The following is a 10619-nucleotide window of genomic DNA, read 5'->3' as shown; positions in this document are numbered from 1 at the left end:
TTTCCTTGTTTAATTTCTACAAATCCAAGTCCCAATTCCCTTTACAATTCAAGCCATTTACATTTCTTGCAATTTAAGATTCTGCAATTTACATTTCTTGTGTTCTAAGTTTCTGCCATTTAATTTCTTGTTCTTTAAGATTCAGCATTTTAATTTCTTGCCCTCTTTAAATTTCATGCAATTTACACATTCCCTTTACTTTCAATGCAATTTAATTTCTGCAAATCACAAATCACTCAACCAAATCTTGATTCGCTTGACTAAATCAACCACTAAACCAAAATTGCTCAATCCTTCAATCCCTGTGGGATCGACCTCACTCCCGTGAGTTATTATTACTTGATGCGACCCGGTGCACTTGCCGGTGAGTTTTGTGTCGGATCATTTTCCGCACATCAAATTTTTGGCGCCGTTGCCGGGGATTGATTAGATTGACAATGATTAAGTGAAGTGGTGATTTAGATCAAGCACTTTTACTTTACTGTCTTTTAATTTTCAATTAACCCACTAACTGTTTGATTTTTTGCTTAAACTAACTAAAACTTCAATCCAGCATTAGATTGAAGTGTCACTAGTTGAGTGTGTTTCTTATGCTCTGCTTGTATGTCAGGTACAAGAAGAACCACACCCACTTTTCAGGAACAAGACGAAAGAACTCTCAGGAGCTTAAGAAGAGCTGAAAGAGGGAAAAATATTGTTGGAGAAGAGGAATCCGAAGAAGAATTCCAAGATATGGAGGAACATTCAACCAATCCACTTGGTGGAGCAGACAACAACAATAACAACCAACCCCAGAGGAGAGTTTTGGCCTCCTATACCTTTGCAAATCCTAGACATTGTGGAAGCAGCATCTTAGCTCCAAATGTTAATGCAAACAATTTTGAACTAAAGCCACAACTCATCACTTTGGTTCAAAACAATTGCTCTTTTGGTGGAGGACCACTTGAAGACTCGAACCAACACCTATCCACTTTCTTGAGGATTTGTAACACTATCAAAACTAATGGTGTGCCTCCTGACAGCTACAAGCTATTGCTATTCCCATTTTCTCTCAGGGACAAGGCCACTCAATTGTTGGAATCTTTTCCAAGAGACAGCATCAACAATTGGGATGATTTGGTAACCAAGTTCCTAGCCAAATTTTACCCACCTCAAAGGATCATAAGGTTGAAGACAGAGGTACAAACATTTACACAAATGGAGGCTGAACCCATCCATGAGGCATGGGAGAGATACAAGACTCTAATCAGGAAATGTCCTCCTGAAATGTTCACTGAGTGGGATAAGCTGCAGAATTTCTATGAGGGCTTAACATTGAAATCCCAGGAAGCTTTGGATCATTCAGCTGGAGGTTCTCTGCAACTCATGAAAACTGCAGAAGAAGCTCAAAATCTCATTGATATGGTGGCTAACAATCAATATTTCTTTGCTCATCAAAGAAACCGTCAACCATCACAAAGGAGAGGAGTAATGGAGCTAGAAGGAGTGGACTCAATCTTGGCTCAAAACAAGATGATGCAGCAGCAAATTTAACAACAATTTGAGCAAATGACCAAGAGGATTGATAGCCTCCAAGTTGCAGCAGTTAACACTAGCCAACCATCAGCTACATGGGGGCAAAATGAAGAAATTCAAGAGGAGCAACAGCAAGAACAAGTCCAGTACATGCATTCTAGTCCAAATGAAGTCTATGGTGATACTTACAACCCCTCATGGAAAAATCACCCCAACCTCAGATGGGGAGACACTCACAACCAAAACCAACAACCATGGCAGAGGAACTCAAACCAAAACAACCCAAGAAATAACCAAAATTACAACCAGCAGCAAACTAACCAAAACACTTACAGAAAACCTCAAAACAACTACCCCAATCTCAACCAGTACCAATCCAATAACCAACCCACTAACCAAAATGCCCGCCATCCACCACTCACATCTCACAACCCACCACAAGCATCACCTGAATCCCAAAGACTCACTAACCTGGAGACATTGATAGACAAAATAATGAAATACCAGGAAATGACAACCAAAAACCATGAGGCTTCCATGAAGAGCCTAGAGAGGCAGATCGGGCAAATCTCCAAGCAAATTTCTGTTGAGAGACCTTCAAGCTCACTGCCCAGTGACACAATCCCAAATCCCAAGGAGGAATGCAAGGCAATACAATTAAGGAGTGGGAGAACGTTGATGAGGAACAATGACACTACAAAGAAGCAAACAGAGGGCATCAAAGAACCAACAGAGGATGAGAAGCAAACAAAGGCAGATGAAGCCAAGGATCAAGAGGTGATACCAAACAAAAGCACTGAGAAACTTAAAGAGAAGGGCAACCAACAAAGACAACAGCAAGTAGGGAAAAGCATCACACCTCTACTGCCTTATCCCCAGAGGTTCAACAAAGATGTTAAGGACCAGCATTTCCATAAGTTCCTTGAGACCTTCAAGAAGATGGAAATCAATATTCCCTTGGCTGAAGCACTAGAGCAAATTCCTCTGTATGCCAAGTTCCTGAAGGAGCTTATCAATAAGAAAAGAAGTTGGGATGAGAAAGAAACCATACTGCTTACTGAGGAATGCAGGGCCTTGATTCAAAAAGGGCTTCCTCCCAAGCTTGAGGACCCAGGGAGCTTCTTGTTGCCCTGCACCATTGGGGAAGTGACCATCACTAAAGCAATGTGCGATCTCGGAGCAAGTATTAATTTGATACCATCCTCCCTGGTGAAAAAGCTGCATATAGAGGAAGTCAAACCAGTACAAATGTCTCTGGAGCTGGTAGATAAGTCAATGGTATATCCCAGGGGTGTAATTGAAAATCTTTTGGTCAAGGTGGACAGTTTTATATACCCTGCTGATTTTGTGGTTCTGGATTCAAACGAGGATGATGGTGACTCTGTTATACTGGGAAGGCCATTCTTGGCCACTGCTAGAGCTATTATAGACATAGAGGAAGGGGAATTAATTCTCAGGATGCATGATCAGAGTGTCACTCTGAAGGTATTACCAGAGGCACAATTTAGCAAGGAGAAGAATGACTATATGAAAATTGACAAGGGAGAATCACAGTTGAAGGAAGAAAATGACAAGGAGAGTCACAGCAACATCCCAAAGATAAGAATTGTGCAGACTAATGAAGGAGCCCAAGAGGATATTGGAATATTAGCCACTGAGAAGAGAGGTCCCCAAGGGAAGCCTACGGCCAGAAAAGAAAGGTCAACAAAAGGAAAGATGAAACGCAAAAACAAAACAAAAAGGGGTTGGAAGAACAAGAAGATCCCAACAGAGGGGCTTTCCAAAGGTGACAAAGTGCAACTGATATATCAACAGTTGGGGGCAAACCAACAAACTAAGGACTACTACACTGTCAGTAGCATACTCTCATTAGAGCATGCTAAGATTGAACACCAGAGAACAAAGAAGAGGATCACAGTCAGGGGAGACAAATTGAGGCTCTACAAGCACCAACCACCATAAAAGAAAGCCTCAATGTCAAGCTAATGGCAATAAAAGAGCACTCCATGGGAGGCAACCCATGATTTAAGATTCATGTCATTTTAAATTCAATAAGTTATGATCATTTGAGCATGAATTCTTTTCTCTTTTCATGAACATGTCCATTGACTGCATGCACTGCTTTGAAACATATGCTGGGAATTCTAAGTTTGGTGTGCCTTCAAGCACACTAAACCAATGTTACAAATAATTCCGTTTTACATACTTAAAGTGTCTTGACAAAGCATATGGCCAAACACTAAGTTTGGTGTCCACATAGCTTCATGAAAATTTGAAATTCATGCATCAATAATCATACAATTGTTATTTTCCAAAATCTTATAAATGGAAAAATTCTTTTTCGGTAATGAAGGCATCAATTGTGATGTACCCTTTGACATGAAACAAGTTTGGTGTTCATCAAATTCTGATGCACTGATTTAGAGACACAATTGATCCTTCATGAAAAAAAAAAGTGTGATTGGTGCACGAAATTGTGATCAATACTTTTCCAAACATAAACAATCCCTAGTAAGGGCTCCAAAGACTTGGTGCTCAATACCATGGCATAAACACAACTTCGCACAACTAACCAGCAAGTGCACTGGGTCGTCCAAGTAATAAACCCTACGCGAGTAAGGGTCGATCCCACGGAGATTGGTGGTATGAAGCAAGCTATGGTCATCTTGTAAATCTCAGTTAGGCAGACTCAAATGGGTATAGTGATAAACGAATAAAGCATGAAGATAAAGATAGAGATACTTATGTAATTCATTGGTGCAAGAGCTTCAGACAAGCGTATGAAGATGCCTTCCCTTCCGTCTCTCTGCTTTCCTACTGTCTTCATCCAATCCTTCTTACTCCTTTCCATGGCAAGCTCGTGTAGGGTTTCACTGTTGTCAGCAGCTACCTCCCATCCTCTCAGTGAAAATACGTCCCTGATGCTCTGTCACAGCATAGGCTAATCATCTGTCGGTTCTCATTCAGGCCGGAATAGAATTCATTGATTCTTTTGCGTCTGTCACTAACGCCCTAGCCTGCTAGGAGTTTGAAGCACGTCACAGTCATTCAATCATTGAATCCTACTCAGAATACCACAGACAAGGTTAGACCTTCCGGATTCTCTTGAATGCCGCCATCAGTTCCTGCCTATACCACGAAGACTCTGATCTCACAGAATGGCTGGCTCGTTTGTCAGGCGAGCACTCGGTTGTCAGGCGATCAACCATGCATCGTGTATCAGTAATCCAAGAGATATTCACTAAGCCTCTCATGCTTGTAGAACAAGAATGGTTGTCAGTCACCTTGTTCATAGGTGAGAATGATGATGAGTGTCACGGATCATCACATTCATCAAATTGAAGAACAAGTGATATCTTGGACAAAGAACAAGTGGAATTGAATAGAAGAACAATAGTAATTGCATTAATACTCGAGGTACAGCAGAGCTCCACACCTTAATCTATGGTGTGTAGAAACTCCACCGTTGAAAATACATAAGAACAAGGTCTAGGCATGGCCGAATGGCCAGCCCCCCAAATGATCTAAGAACTAGATGTCCAGAGATCTATCAAATACAATAGTAAAAGGTCCTATATATAGAGAACTAGTAGCCTAGGGTGTACAAAGATAAGTAAATGACATAAAAATCTGCTTCCGGGCCCACTTGGTGTGTGCTTGGGCTGAGCAATGAAGAAATTTCGTGTAGAGACTCTTCTTGGAGTTAAACACCAGCTTTAGTGCCAGTTTGGGCGTTTAACTCCCAATTAGGTGCCAGTTCCGGCGTTTAACGCTGGAATTTCTTGAGGTGACTTTGAACGCCGGTTTGGGCCATCAACTCTTGGGCAAAGTATGAACTATCATATATTGCTGGAAAGCCCAGGATGTCTACTTTCCAACGCCGTTGAGAGCGCGCTAATTGGGCTTCTGTAGCTCCAGAAAATCCACTTCGAGTGCAGGGAGGTCAGAATCCAACAGCATCTGCAGTCCTTTTGAGTCTCTGGATCAGATTTTTGCTCAGATCCCTCAATTTCAGCCAGAAAATACCTGAAATCACAGAAAAACACACAAACTCATAGTAAAGTCCAGAAAAGTGATTTTTAATTAAAAACTAATAAAAATATAATAAAAACTAACTACAAGATTCTAAAAATATACTAAAAAACAATGCCAAAAAGCATACAAATTATCCGCTCATCACAACACCAAACTTAATTTGTTGCTTGTCCCCAAGCAACTGAAGATCAAAAAGATAAAAAGAAGAGAATATGCAATGAACTCCAAAAACATCTATGAAGATCAGTATTAATTAGATGAGCGGGGCTTTTAGCTTTTTGCCTCTGAATAGTTTTGGCATCTCACTCTATCCTTTGGAATTCAGAATGATTGGCTTCTTTAGGAACTCAGAATCCAGATAGTGTTATTGATTCTCCTAGTTAAGTATGATGATTCTTGAACACAGCTACTTATTGAGTCTTGGCCGTGGCCCAAAGCACTCTGTCTTCCAGTATTACCACCGGATACATACATGCCACAGACACATAATTGGGTGAACCTTTTCAGATTGTGACTCAGCTTTGCTAAAGTCCCCAATTAGAGGTGTCCAGGGTTCTTAAGCACACTCTTATTGCCTTGGATCACAACTTTATTTCTTTCTTTTTCTTTCTCTTTTTCTTTTTTGATTTTTTTTTCTCTTTTTTTTTGTATTCACTGCTTTTTCTTGCTTCAAGAATCATTTTTAATGATTTTTCAGATCCTCAGTAACATGTCTCCTTTTTCATCATTCTTTCAAGAGCCAACATTCATGAACCACAAATTCAAAAGACATATGCACTGTTCAAGCATACATTCAGAGAACAAAAGTGTTGCCACCACATCAAAATAATTAAACTGTTATAAAATTTAAAATTCATGCAATTCTTTTCCTTTTTCAATTAAGAACGATTTATTTAAGAAAGGTGATGGATTCATAGGACATTCATAACTTTAAGACATAGACACTAAGACACTAATGATCATAAGACACAAACATGGATAAACATAAGCACTAAAATTCGAAAAACAGAAGAATAAAGAACAAGGAATTTAAAAAACGGGTCCACCTTAGTGATGGCGGCTCTTTCTTCCTCTTGAAGATCCTATGGAGTGCTTGAGCTCCTCAATGTCTCTTCCTTGTCTTTGTTGCTCCTCTCTCATGATTCTTTGATCTTCTCTAATTTCATGGAGGAGAATGGAGTGTTCTTGGTGCTCCACCCTTAGTTGTCCCATGTTGGAACTTAATTCTCCTAGGGAGGTGTTTACTTGCTCCCAATAGTCTTGTGGAGGAAAGTGCATCCCTTGAGGCATCTCAGGGATCTCTTGATGAGAGGGGTCTCTTGTGTACTCCATCCTTTTCTTGGTGATGGGCTTGTCCTCATCAATGGGGGTATCTCCTTCTATGTCAACTCCAACTGAATAACAGAGGTGACAAATGAGATGAGGGAAGGCTAGCCTTGCCAAGGTGGAAGGTTTGTCCGCCACTTTATAGAGTTCTTGGGCTATAACTTCATGAACTTCCACTTCTTCTCCAATCATGATGCTATGAATCATGATGGCTCGGTCTAGAGTAACTTCGGACCGGTTGCTAGTGGGGATGATTGAGCGTTGAATGAACTCTAACCATCCTCTAGCCATGGGCTTGAGGTCATGCCTTCTTAATTGAACCGGCTTGCCTCTTGAATCTCTCTTCCATTGTGCGCCCTCTTCACATATAACTGTGAGGACTTGGTCCAACCTTTGATCAAAGTTGACCCTTCTTGTGTAAGGATGTTCATCTCCTTGCATCATAGGCAAGTTGAACGCCACCCTCACACTTTCCGGACTAAAATCCAAGTATTTCCCCCGAACCATAGTAAGATAATTCTTTGGATCCGGGTTCACACTTTGATCATGGTTCTTGGTGATCCATGCATTGGCATAGAACTCTTGAACCATCAAGATTCCGACTTGTTGAATGGGGTTGGTAAGTACTTCCCAACCTCTTCTTCGGATCTCATGGCGGATTTCCGGATATTCACCCTTTTTGAGTGAAAAGGGGACCTCGGGGATCACCTTCTTCAAGGCCACAACTTCATAGAAGTGGTCTTGATGCACCCTTGAGATGAATCTATCCATCTCCCATGACTCGGATGTGGAAGCTTTTGCCTTCCCTTTCCTCTTTCTAGAGGTTTCTCCGGCCTTGGATGCCATAACGGTTATGGAAAAACGAAAAAGCAACGCTTTTACCACACCAAACTTAAAATGGTTGCTCGTCCTCGAGCAAAAGAAGAAAGAAGAGAGTAGAAGAAGAAGAAATGAAGAAGAGGGAGATGGTGTTGTATAGGGTGTGTGAAAATGAAGAAGTGAAGAAGGGTATTTATAGGAGAGGGGAGATGAGGTTCGGCTATTATGGGTGGGTTTGGGAGGGAAAGTGGTTTGAATTTGAAGGGTGAGGTTGGTGGGGTTTTATGAAGGATGGATGTGAGTGGTGAAGAGAAAGATGGGATTTGATAGGTGAAGGGTTTTTGGGGAAGAGGTGTTGAGGTGATTGGTGAATGGGGGAAGAAGAGAGAGAGTGGTGGTGGGGTCCTGTGGGGTCCACAGATCCTGTGGTGTCAAGGAAAAGTCATCCCTGCACCAAATGGCATCAAAATTCACGTTTTGAGCCATTTCTGGCGTTAAACGCCGGGCTGGTGCCCATTCCTGGCGTTTAACACCAGGTTCTAGCCCTTTTCTGGCGTTTAACGCCAGTCTGGTGCCCCTTTCTGGCGTTAAACGCCCAGAATGGTACCAGACTGGGCGTTAAACGCCCAACTGCTACCCTCACTGGCGTTTAAACGCCAGTGAGTTCTTCCTCCAGGGTGTTCTGTTTTTCTTCCTGTTTTTCATTCTGTTTTTGCTTTTTCAATTAATTTTGTGACTTCTCATGATCATCAACCTACAAAATAACAAAAAATAACAAAAGAAAATATATAAAATATAACATTGGGTTGCCTCCCAACAAGCGCTTCTTTAATGTCAGTAGCTTGACAGAGGGCTCTCAATGAGCCTCACAGATACTCAGAGCAATGTTGGAACCTCCCAACACCAAACTTAGAGTTTGAATGTGGGGGTTCAACACCAAACTTAGAGTTTGGTTGTGGCCTCCCAACACCAAACTTAGAGTTTGACTGTGGGGGCTCTGTTTGTCTCTGATTTGAGAGAAGCTCTTCATGCTTCCTCTCCATGGTGACAGAGGGATATCCTTGAGCCTTAAACACAAAGGATTCTTCATTCACTTGAATGATCATTTCACCTCTATCAACATCAATCACAGCTTTCGCTGTGGCTAGGAAAGGTCTGCCAAGGATGATGGTTTCATCCATGCATTTCCCAATCTCTAGGACTATGAAATCAGTAGGGATGTAGTGGTCCTCAATCTTAACCAAAACATTCTCTACAAGTCCATAAGCTTGTTTTCTTGAGTTGTCTGCCATCTCTAGTGAGATTTTTGCAGCTTGTACCTCAAAGATCCCTAGCTTCTCTATTACAGAGAGAGGCATGAGGTTTACACTTGATCCTAAGTCACACAGGGCCTTCTTGAAGGTCATGGTGCCTATGGTACAAGGTATGGAAAACTTTCCAGGATCTTGTCTCTTTTGAGGCAATTTCTGCCTAGACAAGTCATCCAGTTCTTTGGTGAGCAAAGGAGGTTCATCCTCCCAAGTCTCATTTCCGAATAACTTGTCATTTAACTTCATGATTGCTCCAAGGTATTTAGCAACTTGCTCTTCAGTGACATACTCATCCTCTTCAGAGGAAGAATACTCATCAGAGCTCATGAAAGGCAGAAGTAAGTCTAATGGAATCTCTATGGTTTCATTTTGAGCCTTAGATTCCCATGGTTCCTCATTGGGGAACTCAGTGGGGGTTAGTGCACGCCCATTGAGGCTTTCCTCAGTGGCGTCCACTTCCTTTCTTTCCTCTCCAAATTCGGCCATGTTTATGGCTTTGCACTCTCCTTTTGGATTTTCTTCTGTATTACTTGGGAGAGTACTAGGAGGGAGTTCAGTAATTTTCTTGCTCAGCTGTCCCACTTGTGCCTCCAAATTCCTAATGGAAGACCTTGTTTCAGTCATGAAACTTTGAGTGGTTTTGATTAGATCAGAGACCATTGTTGCTAAGTCAGAGGTATTCTGCTTAGAACTCTCTGTCTGTTGCTGAGAAGATGATGGAAAAGGCTTGCTATTGCTAAACCTATTTCTTCCACCATTATTGTTGTTGAAACCTTGTTGAGGTCTCTCTTGATTCTTCCATGAGAAATTTGGGTGATTTTTCCATGAAGAATTGTAGGTGTTTCCATAGGGTTCTCCTAGGTAATTCACCTCTTCCATTGAAGGGTTCTCAGGATCATAAGCTTCTTCCTCAGGTGAAGCATCCTTAGTACTGCCAGGTGCATTTTGCATTCCAGACAGACTTTGAGAAATTAAATTGACTTGTTGAGTCAATATTTTATTTTGAGCCAAAATGGCGTTCAGAGTGTCAATCTCAAGAACTCCTTTCTTCTGACTAGTCCCATTATTCACAGGATTCCTTTCAGAAGTGTACATGAATTGGTTATTTGCAACCATTTCAATTAGCTCTTGAGCCTCTGTAGGCGTCTTCTTCAGATGAAGAGATCCTCCAGCAGAGCTATCCAAAGACATCTTGGATAGTTCAGAGAGACCATCATAGAAGATACCTATGATGCTCCATTCAGAAAGCATGTCTGAGGGACATCTTCTGATTAATTGTTTGTATCTTTCCCAAGCTTCATAGAGGGATTCTCCATCCTTCTGTCTGAAGGTTTGGACTTCCACTCTAAGCTTACTCCATCTTTGTGGTGGAAAGAACTTTGCCAAGAAGGCATTGACTAGCTTTTCCCAAGAGTCCAGGCTTTCTTTAGGTTGAGAGTCCAACCATATTCTAGCTCTGTCTCTTACAGCAAAAGGGAATAGCATTAGTCTATAGACCTCAGGGTCTACCCCATTAGTCTTGACTGTGTCACAGATTTGCAAGAATTCAGCTAAGAACTGATGAGGATCTTCCATTGGAAGTCCATGGAACTTGCAATTCAGTTGCATTAGAGA

The 10619-nt window shown here is 41.5% G+C and overlaps 1 non-coding gene across 1 annotated transcript; it reads left to right on the top strand.

Annotated features, from left to right (window-relative positions):
• The first annotated feature begins 10250 nt into the window (after positions 1 to 10250).
• On the top strand, positions 10251 to 10358 carry LOC130938394 (small nucleolar RNA R71). Its single transcript, XR_009069561.1, has one exon. It is a non-coding gene; the product is annotated as a small nucleolar RNA R71 (small nucleolar RNA).
• The last annotated feature ends 261 nt before the right edge of the window (positions 10359 to 10619 follow it).

This window comes from Arachis stenosperma, chromosome 6 (assembly GCF_014773155.1).
Source record: "Arachis stenosperma cultivar V10309 chromosome 6, arast.V10309.gnm1.PFL2, whole genome shotgun sequence".
Classification (NCBI taxonomy): Eukaryota; Viridiplantae; Streptophyta; class Magnoliopsida; order Fabales; family Fabaceae; genus Arachis; species Arachis stenosperma.
This window is presented reverse-complemented; position numbering and strand designations above follow the sequence as displayed.